At 44.8% G+C, this 19,789-nt stretch overlaps 1 protein-coding gene across 4 annotated transcripts in view; it reads left to right on the forward strand.

Moving 5' to 3' along the window:
- The first annotated feature begins 12,703 nt into the window (after positions 1-12,703).
- KLC1 (kinesin light chain 1) overlaps positions 12,704-19,789 on the forward strand; it is a 102,544-nt gene continuing 95,458 nt past the window's right edge. For all 4 annotated transcript variants that reach the window (XM_029598034.1, XM_029598036.1, XM_029598035.1 and 1 more), the window contains exon 1: positions 12,704-13,031. The gene's annotated coding sequence lies outside the window, so the exon portion shown is untranslated. The remainder of the gene's footprint in view (positions 13,032-19,789) is intronic.

A 19,789-nucleotide genomic window follows, 5' to 3' on the forward strand; every position in this document is an offset into this window, starting at 1 on the left:
AGGCTTTCTGCTTCGGATATATTTAATAAAGTTTTTACTGTGAGTTTTTGCCTCTACAGCCAACTTCTTTTCAAATTCTCTCTTAGCCTGTCTTATCAATGTCTTACATTTAACTGCCAATGTTTATGTTTTATCCTATTTTCCTCTGTTGGATCCTTCTTCCAATTTTTGAATGAAGATCTTTTGGCTAAAATAGCTTCTTTCACCTCCCCTTTTAACCATGCCGGTAATTGTTTTGCCTTCTTTCCACCTTTCTTAATGTGTGGAATACATCTGGACTGTGCTTCTAGAATGGTATTTTTTAACAATGACCACGCCTCTTGGACATTTTTTACTTTTGTAGCTGCTCCTTTCAGTTTTTTTCTAACAATTTTTCTCATTTTATCAAAGTTTCCCTTTTGAAAGTTTAGCACGAGAGCCTTGGATTTGCACACTGTTCCTTTTCCAGTCATTAAATCAAATTTGATCATATTATGATCACTATTGCCAAGCGGCCCCACCACCGTTACCTCTCTCACTAAGTCCTGTGCTCCACTGAGAATTAGATCTAAAATTGCTCCCTCTCTCGTCGGTTCCTGAACCAATTGCTCCATAAAGCTATCATTTATTCCATCCAGGAACGTTATCTCTCTAGCGTGACCCGATGATACATTTACCCAGTCTATATTGGGGTAATTGAAGTCTGATAACACAAAGAGTCAATAATTATCCACTGTGATCCATATTATCAACAACAAAAGTGGAACCAAATTGAATTTAAAGAAAATGGCTAAAGAAGGCGTCAGCAAGCCTGACGTTGTGTGAATTCTTACAAAGACACCAACCGGTCTTTTCAATCATTCGCCTTCTTTTAAATTTATTTAATTTCAAAATAATTTTTGTTAAGAATTTTTCTTTTTTCTTAAAATGTCCTCCGTCAATCATAGACTCTTAAACATAAATGCTTGACTCCATTGCGGCCCGACACGGTCCGTGTTTCACCCATAAGCTTCTTCAGGGGCGTATAAACAACATATAGACAAGAGTCTGTATCCTATAATGGCAATAAGTCAAAAATTAAATTCTTTATCCTAAAGAAGGTTGAGAAAACTTATACTCATCTTTAAGTTAAGCCAGCTACCAATTCATCCGGACATCATGTCTCAACAACCGGGAAAATGGAGGGAGGAAGGGAGAAGCCAAACCACACGTCTCTTTAAACGTACAAGATTTAGTGATGTCATTAATTATGCCAAATATTCGTGACGTCTCATCTTACAACATCCATCAGGGTAGGTAGTGAGAAAAATCAAGTTCCCTTGTTTATCCAAGAAAGGAATACAAATCCAATTCAGCATTCAGTCCCATAGGAGCAACAGTATTCAAACAAAAGATCCAACGTTGTTCTGACTGTAAAAGCATACGTTCTCAATCTCCACCGCGCCAATGCGGTGGGATATGGTCGATTCCACAGAAAAGCAAATCAGAAAAAATAATTGAAGTCTCCCATTATTACTGCACTACCAATTTGGTTAGCTTCCTTAATTTCTCTTAGCATTTCACTGTCCATCTCACCATCTTGACCAGGTGGACGGTAGTATACCCCTATCACTATAGTCTTCCCTGACACACAAGGGATTTCTACCCATAAAGATTCAATTTTGTATTTAGTCTCATGCAGGATGTTTATCCTGTTGGACTCTATGCCATCCCGGACATAAAGTGCCACACCTCCTCCCGAGTGCTCCTCTCTGTCATTGCGATATAATTTGTACCCCTGTATAGTATTGTCCCATTGGTTGTCCTCCTTCCACCATGTCTCTGAGATGCCACCATGTCTCTGAGATGCCAATTAAGTCTATGCCAATTAAGTCTATGCCATTGAAGACATCTGCAAAGCTGCTAGTTTTTTGTCTGTTTATACATTCATGTACCTCTTCTGTCTAGACAACATGTCCCAAAGTGATAGTAACTTTGGGCAAGCAGTTCTGTGCAGTCTGTTCTCTCAATAGTCCACTCTCCATTTGGTGGGGCCGGGTTGTCTTTAAATAAATGCTTCCATTGTGCAACCCCCAACTTGGAACTCCTCATGTATTATGGCTAATTCATGCCTGCTTGCCAATGGAGAAAGCAAGTTTGCTTACCTGTAAATAGGGTTCATTGTAGCCAGCAGGTTGAATTAGTCATACTTAATACCTACCAGTCACCTCTGGAGAGTTGACTACCTCACTAAAGCTTGAGCTGTGGAAAAGATTGAGGGACTTATGAAGCAGCGCATGCATGGGATCTCCCACACATGCTCAGTAAAGTTTTACTAAGCTCTGAGAACTGGGTTTAAATTGGCAATGTCAGATGACAATGTCCACACATTATGGCTAATTCATCCTGCTGTCCAAAGAAAACTTTGTTTACAGGTAAGCAAACTTGCTTTTTCTAATATATTTGAGACCGTTCTTATGTTCTTACGTTCTAAAGCTACTCTTGTAGTTGAATTTGTATCCCAAACAGATAAAGCATTAATTTTGAGAACCTACTTTAAAAAGGACAAAAGGGTTTTTATTTTGTTTGGTTTTTACAATCTCTTCAGGTCCTAGTTTCCTGTTGTGTTTCAGAACTACTGCATGACAACATGATCTTAACAATGCTACCTTTTTCTTACTCCTTTAAATTGTTTTTAAGTCCAGAGCACAGTGATCTAAGTCTTTTTTTTTTTTGTCCGCACTATTTTACTGTCTTATTGTATGATACAGTTATTATCTGGTTTTGGGCTCATAACCTTTTAGCACTCCAAGAACAGTATAAGGCTGTGAACCCAGAAACACAGACTTGACTCCCCTTTGACCTTGTACAAATCACTTAAGCCTAGATTCATCAAAATGCTATAATTTCCGCATGGATAATGCATGTGATAATAAAAAGGGGTGTGGCTATGATAATTTATTGCAATGTGCGTTAAAGTTTTTGCACCCTGTGATACTTGCACTTCACAAATAGTGAAGTGCCCAGACATTATATTATTGCATATGAGAGAGAGCCTCTTTATAAGGCCTTCATAGTAGTCAACTATTTTTATCACTATAGGAGGGCCAGCTAGTAACTCGAGGTGAGGTCTTGGTGTTAGTGTAGGGTTTTGGGGACAGTTTTCCATGCAGAGTGAGACATTTGATATTATTTGGAGTGAGGAAAGTCGGGCTAAGATAAGATTACTTGAATGTTCTCTCGCCCTAGCTTGATAATGCCCTGGTAGAGAGTCCATCATGCTAAGGCTGTTGCGCTGTGACGGGAAGAGTGCTAGGGGGCGAGAGGTGTGTGCCCCTGCGGTAGGATGTACCTCGTCTGGGAGTGGAGACGGCCAAGCCCCTGCCGACCTGCATGCCTTGCTGAGACCAACCACAAGGTTGGCCTCTGAGTGGTCCTCCAACTACTCCAAGCCCTTTCGGCCCTGTCGCAGGGAGCAGCAGAGGCGGCAGGCCAAACATGAGGCAGGGCGCAAGGTAGACGAAGGCCAAAGGCAATGGAGCTTGGATCTTGGAATGAAGACAAAGACTTGGAACTCACACATGGAGGAGACGGAGGTAAGAGCAAGGAGCTCCGAAGACCCGGACACAGTTCAAGGAAGAAGCTCGGAGACAGGACTCAGAGCCAGATACCCAGTGATGGGACTCTGAGCCGGAGCACTGTGGCGGGACTCAGTGGAAGGGAGGTTAAAAGCCGGGATCAACAGGAGACTTGCGCAACCAAGGAGACAAGGACGTCAGGACCACTTGGAAGACGAAGCATCAGGACCACTTGGAAGACGAAACATCAGAGCCACTTGGAAGACGAAACATCAGAACCACTTGGAAGATGAGACATGGAATCCAGAGACCAGGAACGCCAGGCAGGAACAGGAAGCAGAGGAGTCCTAGGGAAGACTAGTCCCAGATGACTAGCTCCTTGCCAAGGCCCTGAAGGAATGGCTGAAGAGCACTTTTGTAGGGCTGATGCGGCAACTCCCTGGGAGGAGCTACCAGGTGGACCACACCTCTCTGTCCCTTTAAGAAGGGGAGAGAGGAGCGGCCTCGCCCCTTAGGAGGGGCAGGAAAAGGAAGTCCAGGACCCTGGACAGCGGCATCCCTGCCGCTGCCGTACAGGAGAACGGGCCGCAGGCAGGCCCTGAGGCTGAATTGGCGGCGTGCAGCCACTGAAGCAGAAGCTGGGGGTGACCCCAGCCGCAGTAGAGGTCAGGGATGAGGCTCTCCCAGACCGTGGAGCGAGGACGACGTCAGTGGCTAGATGGCGGCCTCTGGGCTGCGAGGTGACGGCGTCTGTGGCCTCCGTGCTGTGGGCCAGGCCCTGGCTGCTGCGGCCTCCAAGCAGCGCAGGTAAGAGGCGGCTTGTTGCTCTTGCCATGGGCCGAATCGCAACAAGAGCGAGAGAACATTGTAGAAATCTCTTCTTTGTATGACTTTCCTCACTTCAAATGATGTCAAATCTTCACTGAGGTGAAGATTTGACATCATTTGTACGAAGTACGAACAGCACTTCACTGAGGTGAAGTGCTGTTCGTACTTCTCACTCTGCATGTAAAACTGGCCCCAAAACCCTACACCACCACCAAAACCTCACCTCAAGTTACTAGCTGGCCCTCCTATAGTGATATATATATATAGTTGACTACTATGAGCCAGATTTTCTAACCTACGTGCGGGCATAGATTTGTGCGCGCATCCTGGCACGCACAAATCTGCGCCCAATTTTATAACATGTGTGCGCAGCTGCGCACATGTTATAAAATCTGGGGTCGGCGCGTGCAAGGGGGTGCACACTTGTGCACCTTGCGCACGCCGAGCCCTAGGGGAGCCCCGATGGCTTTCCCCGTTCCCTCTGAGGCCGCTCCAAAATTGGAGCGGCCTCAGAGGGAACTTTCCTTTCACCCCCCCCTGTACCTTCCCCTCCCTTCCCCTATCTAACCCACCCCCCAGCCCTACCTAAATCCCCCCCTACCTTTATTATTTAAGTTGCGCCTGCCTCTGGGCAGGCGTAGGTTGCGCGATTCCCCAGCCTAGCAGGCCTTTGGAGCCCTCTGGCCACGCCCACGTCCTGGACCAACCACGCCCCGCCCCTTTTTTCAAGCCCAGGGACATACGCGCATCCCGGGGCTTGTGCGCGTCGCCGAGCTTATGCAAAATAAGCTCGGCACGCGCAGGAGCGGGTTTACGGGGTTACACGCGTAATATACGTGCATAACCCTTTGAAAATCCGCCCCATGTGTGCCACCTCAGAGGCTCTCCTCCCCCTCCCCCCTCGATGTGATGTCCCTCATTTTCATTAATCCCACCCAAACCCCTCCCCAATCCCGCACCCTTGGCATTAACACCATAATGCACTTTGATGAACGACCCTGTTAATCTCACTATGCTCATGCTGAGAGGCTAATGTACTAAGCTGAGCCAAAGTTCACTTACTATTTTACGATTGGACATTATATGCAAATTAGCCCGTAGCTAAATAACATTTATTTAATTATGTATTTATTTGTCACCTGGTGCCAGGTTCGAGGCAACATATAACAATTAAACATTCCTAAAAGCCTAAAATAACACAGAATTAAAATAAGCATCTAATCCATACATATGTATTCTTTTTCTATGGACTTTACTGCAAAATGCTGCTTTGTATAATTTTGTATCGCAGTCACTCATTTGCACTGAATTTGCATGAAAACTCACAAAAGAAAAATGTTTGCTGTTTGTGGGGAAAAAAATACAACTGTGTGTTAAAAGGAAAACTAGCATATGTTTCATTTAACCTGCATTAACACCTAGTTTAGTGCCCAGACTTGCCTTTGTGAATTTCAGTACAGCTTAGTACCTTGGCCTCTGAAATTGTTAACTCTTTGGGGGAAGAAAGCAAAGAACCCTGGGATTTTGTTCTTTTTTACAGCACTGATAACTGTATTTTGCCAAATTCCCAATGAGTCTGTTCATCAGTTCTTTCTTTGCTCTGATGCTGAATGGCACCGGTTCCCAAAAACAACTTAGTCTATGATCCATATTTTTCAGATTCCTCTGTCAGATCTGTCTGTACTGCTTATCAATTGCTGAAAATCCTCCCCAACCCCAAATTGCATGTACAAACCTTAATAAACAGAACTTATACAGAACATGCAAAGGCCTTTGAAAGGTTAAGCCTGTTGTTTTTTACCGTTTAGGTCATCTAGACATGATTGAAAAAAAAAAACCCAAACCCTATTATCCACAGAACCCTAAATGTCATAAATGTGTAGTTTGCTCTCATCTCATTATCCTGCAGACAAGGTGTTAATGCTGCAGAGCTAGCAATGCCATGATAGTACTGATAATGAAGTTCTAAATGAGTAATCTGCAACCCTGCTATGTAGTGCACTACTTTCAAAAAAAGATATAGTTTGGGGTATGATTCTGATTACTGATTTTTCTACCAGTTAGGGTTTTTCAGACATAGATATAGAGTCTATAGCACATGCAATATAGGCATAGATGAAACTCAAAAAATAATTTCCTTAAAAAAAAAACCCCTTAAATATAGGTTATCTCTCTCCAACGCCACTGTATTCTTAATGCAATCCAGATTAGAAAGACAAATACAAGCCCTTTTCATGCATATAGAGGAAAATTTCAAAGGGATTGACCCCCTCAAAGCAGCTTCAGAATTTTGTAGCACATACTTTTAACTGACTAGAGGCATTTCTATAGGAGTTTGGGGTTGGGGAGTAAACAATGTCTGTATATTTGGATTTTCAAATATATTTGCACTGTTTTAGCCAGGGGATGGGCATTTCCTGTCCTTGAGGGCTGCACACTAGTTGGGTTTTCAGGATATTCCTCATGAATATGCATGAAATAGATTTGCATACAAATGAAGCAGAGTGATTGCAAATCTCTCTCATGCATATTCATTAGGGATCAGGCCCGGCGCCACTGGGTGTGCAAACTGTGCAATTGCACAGGGCGGCACACCCGGGGGAGCAGCATCAGGAGCAGGGAGAGACCTGTGTGGCCACTGGGGGACCCCATCCCACCGGCAGCAGAAGAAGCAGGAGGCCCACACTCCACATCCCAGCGCGCAAGAAGAAGCCCATCCTGTAGCTTCTCATGTGCAATCACCACGGTATTCAACACTCCTGGTGCTAGCACTTCCTTTATGCTCATCTCGCACTGCGGGTATTGAATACTGGGGAGCTGGCATGTAGGAGGAGCTGCAAAATGGTTGCTCTCCCCAATGAAAGAGAGACATCGCCATGCAGCAGCAGTGGAGGAAGAATAAGAGGCCCCGTGGACTCTGCCTGTCTGGGGAAAAGGCACAAGGTGAGTTTTCATGGGGATTTGTTTGGTCCCATTTGTGAGATTGATGTTATTCTGAATGATTCAGAAACAAGAAAAATGACAAAAATCAAAACTGAAGATGGGAAAGTAGAAAAACACTTTTTATTTTATGATGGAGAATCAGTTGCAGGAAAAGTTATAAGTAAAGATCAAATGCATGCATATAGGGGTGTGTGTGAATGGTAGCCTGCCTGGGATGGGTGTGTGTGAATGGTAGCCTGCCTGGGATGGGTGTGTGAATGAAAGTCTGCCTGGGATGGGTTGATAGATGTGAATGGGAGCCTGACTGGGATGGGTGGGTTGGGGTGTGTGTGTGTGTGTGCGCGCACACGCATGCATGCATGGGAGCCTTCCTGGGATGGGTGGATCTTGTGTATGAGAATAGGAAATTGCCTAAAATTGGTGAGTGTGTGTGAATGGGAGCCTGCCTGGGATTTGGGTGGGTGTATGTGAATGGGAGTCTGCCTGGAATTTGAGTGGGTGAGGGTGTGTGAATGGGAGCCTGCTTGAGGGTGTGGGTGTGAATGGAAGCGTGCCTGGGTTGTGTGTGTGTGTGTGTGTGTGTGTGTGTGTGTGTGTGAGAGAGAGAGAATGGGGCTGCAAGTGGATCTCAACCTGCCAGCAGGCAAAATGAAGAGGGGGAGCCTGGGGCTGATCCCAAAGAAGAGCTGGAGACACCTGAGTGTGTGTGAGAGAAAGGAGCCCATGTGTGAGCTTGTGTGTGTATACACAGCATATAAGAAAGACAGGAGAAAGTTTGTGCATCCATTCCCACTAATCCACGACAATCTCAGGATGACTAGAAATTAAAAGTTCCCAGGTTTGGAGAGCATGAATCTTTTAAATCCTTTTTAGTTTTATTTTTCAGGTGTTATTTGATGTGTCTGCTGTTTTGAAATATTTTATTGGTGTTTGGGACATAAAAAATGTATATGAATTTTGTATTATTCAATCTTATTTTTCATCTGTTTTTATAATATTATTATTATATTTTTACTATTTTGATTATGTATTTATTATATTTCTTGATTTTGTTTGATGTTTTAGGAATGATGATGGTTCTGGCTTTTTATTGTTGCACTGCATAGAAAGTCTGGCTTCTTGTGGTTTCCAGTTCAGGTTTTGTCATGTTTGTATTTCTACTTTATGGTTGCTCTATTCTGTTTTTTGGTAAGGATCTGTTTATGTTCTGCATGTGTAAATGAGGTGAGGTATTCTCCTAATAGGAAGTGTATTAGTGTTTAAAGGCTTTCAGAGAGTCGAGCCCACACACAACACACAATAGGCCTAATATCATATGGGTTCCAAGTAATTTTTTTGCAGGGATTTCTGGTTGGCATCACAGCACTGCATGTAAATATAATGTAAGTGATATTTTTATCTTAGAATACTGTACTTTGATATTTTTCAAGTAAAATGTGATTAAAAATGCATAACACTTAATTGTATATATGGAGTGGGCAGGGGGTGGTTGGGGGAAAGGGGTGTGTTGTGCAAGGCTATAAGCTTTGCCTAGGGCATCTAATACCCATGCACTGGCCGTGGATTCTGGGGCGGGGGCTGAAGACCCGGGGTTTGGGGGAGGTGTCAGTTTTTAGAATTTGTATCGCTGGAGGGAGCTGGGTTTTTGTGTTTTTTTTTGTGGGCCCAGGACAGAGACTGAATGAACCAGGAGGGGGTGGGGGGTGGGGGTAGCACAGTAATTGTTGGCACAGGACAGCAAAAAATCTAGCACAGGCCCTGTTAGGGATATCTTGAAAACCTGACTGGTTTGCGGCCCTCAAGGACCAGAATTGCCCACCCTAGTTTTACACCTGATTGGCCACCTGAAGAAATTGTTGCGACCATCGCTGCCTGACGTCTTCACTACGCCCACCTTACCTCTTTGGCGACCCCCTCTTTGCCTGTTGGAAGTTTGGCTGCCGCGGCGTCATCTTGCCGCACTCCTCCGGCATCCCCGGACCACCTAGATGCTGCACTCCGCCATGTTTCCCAGCAACCTAAGGGCGCGCACACGGCGCGGCTCCGACTCAAGTACCAGCAGTGGCGAGAACCTCAGGGGCGTCCCCCTGAGGTGACATCATCCTCACCGGATATTTAAGGTCTCTGAATTCGCTAACGAATCGAGTTAGCAAGGGCTTTCCTCCAGGTATCGGCGGATGGGATTCACTCTCCGCATACCTTGCTACTCTACCTCCTCGGACTTACCAGGGGTACCCGCTCCTCGGGGGCCTCGCTTTCTCTTTTGCTTTTCAGATCGCAGTCTGGAACCAGTACTCGCTCCTCGAGGGCCCACGTTCCCGGACTTGCTACTGAATACCACTTCTGCCAGGAAGTCATCGCTGCCAACAACACCAGTGAGTTACCATCGCTCTCTCAGAGCATTCCCTGGAACCAGGTACTCGCTCCTCAAGGGCCTACTTCATTCCAGCTCCTGGGCTGCTTCTAAGAGACTATTGTGTGAGGGTTACCATCAAGGTTCTGTTCCTGAACTCTGCATACCCTGCCTACTCACTATATTCAATTTCTCTACAGCTCAGTTATCCAGGATCGCTGTTCCAGTGCCTGAGGAACTACAGCCCAGCCGGGCACTTCCAGCTCACTACTGCCACCTCTGGTGGTTCAATATACTGTTTAATAAAAACTAGTGTGTGTCTGTCTCCATACTCTGAGCCTGACCGGTGGTCCCTCTCGGGATCTTCCCCCCTCTCGGGATCTTCCCCCGGGGGCGTGGTCATCTGCCACCGGCCCAAGGATCCACCCACAACTACCACAAACACTAACAGAAATAGATGCAGATAATGTGGGCACTTTGTTCACTCATACTTGTGAATTTCAGTCTGTCAGAATTGGAATCCATTAGAAATAGAGGGATCCTGGACTCTCTTCCAGGAAATTAATAATGGAACCACTAAGGCAGGGGTGGCCAACTCCAGTCCTCCAGCATCACAAACTGGCTTGGTTGTCAGGATATCCACAATGAATCTATCTCACGCATACTCATTATGGATATCCTGAAAGGCTGGGCTGTCTGTAGCTCTCAAGGACCGGAGTTGGCCACTACTGTACTAAGGAGTAAAGGGGGAATGTGTTGATAATGCCCAGATGTATGGCCACCTGAGTTCAAGGGATCATTCGATAGTGTATTTTAAAAACAAAGGCAGAGTTTCATATTTCAAGGTTGGGTACTTTGTAAAAATGGGGGTGTACTTTAATAAGGCTCTGACAAAGTGGAAGAGTATTTGAGAAGTAAAAGAACAGTGGGTTAAAGTAAATGTTTATGTTAGGATAGTAAATAAAAGTAAGAGGAAAAAGAGACCAGTATGGTTCCCTACAGACATGGCTGAAAAAGTCAGGGCAAAAAGACTAGAATTCAAAGAGGGTAGAAAGGATCTTGGAGAGAAGCAGGAAAGCTAGAGGCAAAACCAGTAATCAAATTCAGAGAGGGATAAGCACAGAGGATTCTTAGTTATGAAGGCTTGAAGGGGAAGTCAGAGATTAGTTGGGGCCTAAGGGAATGCAATGGGAATTAAATTGGTCAGACTTAGTCTGTACCTGCCCTCATAGTCTCTTTTTCTATGGAAGCAGTTCATAAAAAGGCTACTAAAATGATACAAGGCATGCAACACAAATCCTACACAGAAAGGCTTCAGACACTCAAAACACACTTGCAAAAGAAAGGAGAAAGAATATGATAGAAATAGTCAAATGTTTAGCAGGCTTCAATAAAACATAAGAAGTTAACATTTTTCATTACAAAAAAATTCAAGGACAAAGGCTGATGGAAAGGGCAAAGGTTCATAGGAATAGTTTCTTTACTGAAGAGGTAGTAGATGCCTGCAGCTACCAGCAGAGGTAGTGGAAACTAAAATCGTGACATAATTTAAGCATGATTGGGACAGATATAGAGGGCAGTTTTAAGAACAGGGATGAGAGGTTGAGTTGAAGAAATGGAGGCCCTGGATGTTGGACTATGTATGGAAATTTATATGCTCATCTACCTAGAACAGTGGCAGACCAGAAAAAGGAGATAACTTGTACAACGTGGTGGTAGTTCTGCTAAGAAGACAAGGCAAAATTAACCAATATGCAACAGTGGCAGAGTTTTAGTATGTTATCAGATATAATGGAGGGAATGTGGCTAGTAGCCTAGCATGGACCACAGCCTAATCCAGCTACAGTTCTCAACTAAGAATAAAACTGAGCTGGAATGATCTGTAGGTGGTCAAACATTTATTTATGTATTTATTTATTTAAATGTTTTACATGCTGTCATTCCATGTGAAGTTCACAAGATCAGAACGGTTTACATAAAAACATTCGTAGATAAAATTAACAATCAAGGTAAACTCACATATAACTTAAAATATTATTGATAATATATAAACGCTTTCCCTTGCATTTTTCCTGCAAGGGAAAAATTATTTTTAAGTTATCAAGGAAACATGGATATAGTTAAAGCTATTCACATGATAAGGAATGCCATGACAAATCCACTCTTTTAGACCACGATAGCACACTGGCAATGTATGACAGACACCTGGGACATATCCTTGGTGCAGTGGTGGTGGTGGTGGTGGTGGTGGAGGGGGGGGGGGGGGGTAAGTAAAACTGTGGACTAGAGCAACAGAAGGGTAGGTGATCAATCTTTTGTAGTTGCCAACTGAAAGATAGCCTTAGATAGAGCAGTGTAGATGGACATTTTATTTTTTATTTATTTATAAGGTTTTATACACCGACATTCGTACGAAAACATTATGCCGGTTTACAATTAACATTTAAAGATGGAGAAAATTACAATGAACATAAGGCAGGGGTTGCCAAACCTGCCTGGTGAATCCACCACCAGTCAGCAGAATATTCATAATGTATGCAAATTTATTTCATGCATATTCATTGTGAAGATCCTGAAAACTTGACTGTCTGTGATGTCACCAGAACAGAGTTGGGAAATTCTGCCATAGGGACCACAGGGGCCTTATCTGCCAATATCCTGTTATTGTCCTGTGTTTTAATGAGCACCCCCTCCTGTAACCATGCTTTTTAAAATCACTAGTGCAGTGTCTCCCAACCCTGGAGGCACACCTAGCCAGTGGGTTTTCAGGAAACCATAATGAATATGGATGAGATAGGTTTGCATACACTGATGATCCTTATGCATATTTATTGTAGCAATCCTGAAAACCTGACTGATTAGGCGTGCCTCCAAGAGAGGGTTGGGAAGCATTGCTCTTGACATGGCCTGCAATTTAAGGAAATGGTATTATTCCTTTCCAGGGTAAGGTGCTGCAGGGGTGGCCAGCTCTTTGACAGCTGCTGTCTCTTTAAGGGGTGACAGATTACATCATGGCTCGGCCGCACGGCATTGTGGGGCGGGAGGAGGAGACGCCATTTTCGGTTGGGGGAAAGCAGGAGTGGGCGCACGGAGGGGAGCCGGCCGGGCAGGGTGAGCTGGGAGACGGCCCGTGAGGCTGCCGGCCGGGCAGAGGGTACAGGGCGGTGGCGGCTGCTGCCTTCTCCTCCCCGCTGCTGCTGTCGCTGCGGCCTTTGACGTGCGCTCAGCCCGCCCCGCCTGCTCCGGGTGCCGGGAAAGGGCGGACAGGGAGCGGCGGCCTCCCTGCCTCCCTCCAGCCCCGCCAGTAGCTCGGCAGAGGGAGGAGGACGCGGTCTCGATCTCGGAGGAGGTTTGGAAATCGCCGCGGAACGGTAAATGACCATCGGGGAGGGAGTGACATGGGGATGGAGGGCGAAGCGGGCGCGTATGACGAGGGGGGGAGGACAGGGATGGTGGATAAAGAGGAGGGACGAAAGGCTGCGGTGACAGTGCTGGGGCTGGATAGGAGGGAGGGCGTTGGGGGTGAAGACGGCGGTGGAGAATCGGAGGGAGGGGGTGGAGGAGGCTGCGTGACAGAGCTGGGGGATGAATATGAGGGAGGGAGGGAGGGGGGGGTATTGGATGAGGCGTTCAGGGAGGTATTGAATTACTGCGGTAGGGTGGATAGGAAGAGGGGAGGGGCAGGGCTCGGGGCATCTCTCTCTCTCTCGGTGCCCTGAGATCGCATGGGCCGAGGCAGGGTGGGCATGGCGATGTCCCCCCTCCCCTCCCCCGGAGTCGGTCCGCAGTCCTACCCTTGCTAGGGCTGAGAGCGGCTTCCCAGCCTCTTCCCTTTGATTGGTCCCGCACATGCCAGTGCTGCTGCTGCAGGGGTAGAGATGCTTTGTCTGAGCTGCCGGTTTTTGCTGTGCGAGTCAGGTTGTGAAGATGGAGTTGGTGCCCTTCATGCTAATAAGATCATCCGAAGGGGGTCCGCACGCCCTCTGAAGTCAGGAGAACAAAGCAGGAGCTGCACACAAACCCATTCTAGAGTGCAGATAGGCCTTGTTAGACTTATCGAACATATTTATGCCTAGTAAGATGTCCTTTCTCTAGGACTCTTTCCTAAGATATCTGATGCTGATGGATAGATTTCAGGGTGATGCAAGCAATTCTCCATTTTACTGTCTCTGATTTTTTTTTTTTTTTTTTTTACATAAGCTTGGATTACTACAATTTATAAGGATTATACCTTGAAATTGATGTGGCTGTGTTTCATATGTTAGTATTATACTGCTTATTTATAATTCTAATAAAAAAACCCCTTCAAAGTGAAAAAATGCCAAACAGAAAAAAACGATCACATACGATCACTATTACCACTGAATCCATATTAAATATTCTGTTCTCCACATTTATAACTGCACAATACTAGCTAGTCCTGTGCTAGTTCTCTGAGATACCTTATAGTGCTGCTTTTTGAACAAGTGAATAAAGCATTAGCTGATAATCCAAAATAGAAACTAGTTAAGAATTTTTTAAAGCAGTTTTTATTTGTAAAATAAGAACAAAAAAGTGTATTCACTAATAGATTTCAGTAAAGAGGAGTCATGTTTCTAAGACTGTACCAGCACTAAAGATAATGATGCAGGCACTGCATATGGTGGTCCCTCTTTACATTTCCAACATTTAATAGCATACTGCTTAGTTATATCCAGTTGGCTCTTGAACATATAGGATAATTGCCAAAAAATTATCTACCAAACTTTGCTGTTAAGGGTTGTACTCAACAGTGAGAGAGAATTCATAGGGCTAATGGGGGAAATGTAGGTTCATGTACATTAGTAGCATATGAAAATTAGAGTGTCTAATTGATTCAAAGAAGAGTTGAGCTGCAACTACAAAAGTATTAGACTGCATTGGCAACTCTTAGGTGGTGCACTCAAGGAATACGGTTTCCTACCATCAGCCCTGTCTGTACTAAATAATGTTTGTATTCTAGTCTGTTGGTACTAATACACATTCTTATCTTGTCCATTTCTCACAGACTGTCAAATCCCACCACATCTCTCATTGTCTGCTTTCAGAGCTATTTGTTTTATCAAACTCCAAAGGCTATTATGCTACTGATAAATGTTTAACTCCATGCAAATATTACTTTTCTATTTTAGAAAGCATCCTAGCTAGCCATGGCAAACCTCATTTTTCTCATGTCAGGTCGGTACCTAAGGAAAGATTAGTGATTTTTTAGTTTTTTTATTTTCTCCTTCTTTTGTAAACAAATCTAAAAAACATTTTTCCCCATAAAAAATGGGCCCTTTTAATGATCCAGAAAATTTTGCATTGCAAAGCTGAGATTTGTTTGATTTCTGTCACAGAGACTTCTCAAGCTCAACTGAGATCATGATAGTGCTAACATTTCTGGGGAAGCAGAAGCTAAGGGAGAGACCCTTGTCAGTTGTAGACCTTGGCCACGGTAGATTACGGCGTCTAGTGTTCACTGATGGGCTGGGGGAGGAGGGAGAAGAAAGTGGGAAAGAAAACTGAATGGTAGCTCTAGAAGCCTTGGTGGATCTCAGTTGTGAGCAGTACAGAAGTACATGACAAGAAAAATAACCTCCTTTAAGATACATTGCTTTTTTGTGATGTCCTGCTCTGATGGGAAAGAATGTGCTATCACCCTGTTCTTCCATTATGTATTTATTTATTTATTTTTATATACCGACATTTGATCTCGATTGAGATATCACACCAGTTTACATTCAGGTACTGTAGGTATTTCCCTATCCACAGAGGGCTTACAATCTAATGGCTCCGTCTTAACTCAGCAGATGGTAGTTAAAATATAAACCAGAATATGCAAGAATACATATTTTTTCAGATATTTTGACGTGTGTAAAGGATTTGAAGACTCCTCCTATTCAGCCACGCCCTCTATCAAGAATATAAAAGAGGATTTTGCTGTTACTCTCCTTAGCAAAGTCACATGCAGAGATCTCTTATATGCATAAAAAGGAAATATGTCAAGAAGAGTTGGAGAGTAAGATTAAAAGAAAATCATTAAGTGCATAACTTTTTTTTATTCTCGGTGTAAAACCATAACAAACTGTCGGCTCGATACAGTAAGGCCGCGGTAAAAACAGTGCGGCAGTGTCAGGCGCACCCTTCCTCCCCGCACCCACAGTTCTCTTCACTAACTCCCCGATACTCTCCTCTAATCGCATGCAAATGCATGCCGCGGCTGTGAAGCGTTAGGGAAGGGTTATGCCCGCGCAACCCATTTTACTGTATAGGCGCTGTAACAGCGCCTATACAGTAACCTGGGTGCGCTGGTACCTGTCATTTCAAATGACATTTGAAATGACAGGCACCAGGAAGTGTAAAAAAGTGTAAAAAAGTGTAAAAAAACAAAAAACCTGTGTGTTATATAAAAAAAATGTTAAATACCTGTCGGAGGGCCGTGGGTCCAGGTGGGCGGCGGGCAGCCATCAGCGGCATCCGGTAGTCCCTTCTCCCGATTTCGCACGGGCGGGTCGGCAGCGGGGGGGGGGGGGCGCCATCAGCGGCATCCGGTAGTCCCTTCTCCCGATTTCGCATGGGCGGGGCGGCAGTGGGGGGTCGGCAGCAGGATCCGGGAGCGGCGGGTAGGCAGCAGCGGGGTCCGGGGGGCAGCGGCAGCAGGATCCAGCGTGTTCGATCGGGCAGGCAGGTAGGTGGCAAAATAAAGATGGCCGCCTGCACGGGAAAAGCGTGCAATTGGCTGCTGAAGATGTGACGTCACGACGTTTGGCGTCACGGGGTGTGACGTCACGTCTTCAGCGGCCAATTGCACGCTTTTCCCGTGCAGGCGGCCATCTTTATTTTGCCACCTACCTGCCTGCCCGATCGAACACGCTGGATCCTGCTGCCGCCCCCCCCCCCCCCCCCCCCCCCGCTGCCGACCCGCCCGTGCGAAATCGGGAGAAGGGACTACCGGATGCCGCTGATGGCTGCCCCCCCCCCCCCTGCTGCCGACCCGCCCGTCCGAAATCGGGAGAAGGGACTACCGGATGCCACTGATGGCTGCCCGCCGGCCGCCTGGACCCATGGCCCTCCGACAGGTATTTAACATTTTTTTATTTTTTTATATAACACACAGGTTTTTTGTTTTTTACACTTTTTTACACTTCCTGGTGCCTGTCATTTCAAATGTCATTTGAAATGACAGGTACCAGCGCACCCAGGTTTTTTGTTTTTTACATTTTTACACTTACCGTAGCAGGCCCGAGCCTTGCTACTTTTTCGTTTGTTTTTTTTTTTTGCTTCGGGAGGAGGGGACCGGACGGGACCAGGGCGGGTAAGCAATGTTTTTACACTACACTACACTAACTCCTACTAGGGGGAGGCGGTAAACTAGCAGGTTAAGGCCGCGGCAGAACAGCGGGTTACGGAGGAGATAATATTAGCGCCCGTTACAGTATCGCAGTGGAATAGCTAATTCCTTCATTATACAGCTTTTTCGTTCATTTACATGCTGGGTGCGGAAAGTGTTTAGGAAAGGGTTTAGGAAGCGCTAAGGACGCGTGAAACTGGAGACTGTATCGCTGAATGGCCTTACTTGTCTGTATTGTGCGCTCCCAGCACGTTACAGACGGGGAATCTTTAACTCAATGTTACTGTATCGACCTGTGTATTAGGATTTAAAAAAAAAAAAAAAAAAAGAGAGGATACCCAAGACTCAGAGAGCAAGTAACAGTCAAGAAACATTTAGGCTGAGATTGTCAAAAGTCTAGGTCAGTGGTATTCACTCCCAGCCCTGAGGGCTACAAACAGGTCAGGTTTTCAGGATAATCCTAAAGAATATGAATGAGAGAGATTTTTGTGCACACTTCCTACATTGTATGCCTGAACACCTGGCCTGTTTGTGGTCCTCAAGGGCTGGGAGTGAATACCACTAGTCTAGGTAGTTCTGCCTCTTAGCTGCTTTCTGAGGTGAGGAAGTTTAAGATCTTGAGTGAGCAGGCCCTCCTGAGATGGGCAAATCCATGTTAACTACTGCCCAAGGATTTTCCCCATTTTATAATGCCAGCCATCAATCATAGTGACAGGGTTATACACCCCACTGCTCCTTCTGGAACCCGGACGTGTATCCTGAGTCTGATCAGTGGGTGGCGCTTTTGTGTGATGAATGAGATTCTTCCTCTCCTCTCCCCCACATAATGAGTTTTGCCTTTCCAAGGAGCAGAAGCCGGATTTGGCAGTCAGATCCAGGTCTCCCATGTGACAATGAGCAGCATTGTCACTGGGCTGACCTGGATGACCACATCTTAGAGGCACTTCCTCTTGTGCCCAACAATTTTATGATCTTTGTTAAATGTTGGTAGTTTTTCAGCTGGGATTTAGTTTTCTGCAAGAAACAAGTTATACTGTCTGATATAACAGGTATCTTTAACAAGTATAAAAGAGCCTTGCTAATCTTAGGCTACTGTGCTGCAGATGTGTCAGGTTAGACTGGGTTTTCCATGCCATGTCTGCTCCTACTTTTCCTGGCCGTCAGCTTTATGGCATTGGAGGAACTAGAAAAGTGGTTGGCTGGATGTGCACCAGACCGATCAGAGGCCCACTACATTCTTTTGCTAACACAGAAAAGGGTTATTTAAATAAAAACGCCTCACCTTTAATGTTTTAACATTTTACATTTTTCTTATAGCAAATCATCCCATACTTTGCAACACAAAGTGCAAATGTACTTTACAACATCCACAAATGAGAATCCATGAGGGAGAGCCTTAAATCCATCCTTTCGTAATCAGTTCTACTTCCATCAAAGTTCCCATAATATGCATTCATGTCTAGCATGTCCTAAAAGGCTTCCACATTAGCTCAGATGACCCCTCGGTATGAAATGGCATCTCTTCCATTATGTATCTATCCTATTCCCTGATTATCCAGTCTTTAATAATTTGTAGGGGTTGGTGGGCAGGTCTAGTTTTTGTTTCATTTAGGGGATCAAACATGGCTGAAGAATTTTGAGATGTAATAAAGATTCAAATAGTTTACAGAGTTTTGGGCATAACATGAAGAGGCTGGCACTAGTGTAACCTCTGTATTGAGGTGCCATAGCTTTAACTAGAGCAGTGAATTGACCTGGGTGTGCGTCTGTGGCAATTGCTTAATGTCCTACCAGGCTAGCCTGTAAAGCCTGCTTTAGCAAGGGTTACTTGATGAGCCAGCTGGCTTTCTAGCAGGGTTTAAGGTGATGATGTAGCCTGAACTGAAGACTCGTTTTAAGGACATGCCCCTTCTCTAGCAGCTGGTGAAGCAGAGTGTGGACAAAAATGTTTTCTGTAAGGGAAGGGCTTGTAAAGCTTCAGTTGTTGCCACATGTTGACTTGCCAAATGCATTTTGGAGCTGTGAGGCCAGCAGTTGTCACACTGTGAGTGGAAGGTCAAGAATTGTAGCATTTACTGTTACGAGCCGTACATCTCCACACTAGATGGTGTTGAGGAAATGGTGGTCCTTTGAAAAGGTAGTTGCATAACCACTTGTATCTATTCCTTTGATATCTTCTTAATGGTAAGCATCTTGGAGCTTTGGTTCTGCCAGCCAACAGTTTGAGCCGAAATAAACCCTAGGGTGTGTCACAAGTTTGCACTCAAGATTTGCCCTCTGCATGCACATGTATACCGAGTTGTTGTTGGGTTTTTTTTTTTTTGTATTTTCGAAGATTGGGATGGACAGGGCAGCACTGAGAGCTGCGCTGAAGCATTTTATTGTCACTTATTGAAAGCGCTAAAGCATCTCATCAGTGGCACCTCCAGATGATGTCCAAAACTCCAAAATTGGATGTTTTTATTATTTTTTAAAGTTGTGATACTGAAGGGGATGGATGTTCTCTGGCGGTATAATATTTGTTATATGGGAAAGAACAAAAGGTTGTGTAATTGTCACTGTATGATTTTGTGGTCTTATTGATTTTTTTTATTTTTTCCAAAATGTGTTTAACAGTTGATACTGCATTTTCACACTTATTAGTAAGTAGCGAAGATATGCTCTGTATTTTGATCTGTGTCCTTTGAGGTTGTGTTATTAGCTGATTTGGGGTTTGATTGTGACAGCTATTAGATGACAAACAATGAACTCTTAGAGTTTTTAAGATCTTGCAGGTGT

This window comes from Rhinatrema bivittatum, chromosome 4 (genome assembly GCF_901001135.1).
Source record: "Rhinatrema bivittatum chromosome 4, aRhiBiv1.1, whole genome shotgun sequence".
In the NCBI taxonomy this organism is placed as follows: domain Eukaryota; kingdom Metazoa; phylum Chordata; class Amphibia; order Gymnophiona; family Rhinatrematidae; genus Rhinatrema; species Rhinatrema bivittatum.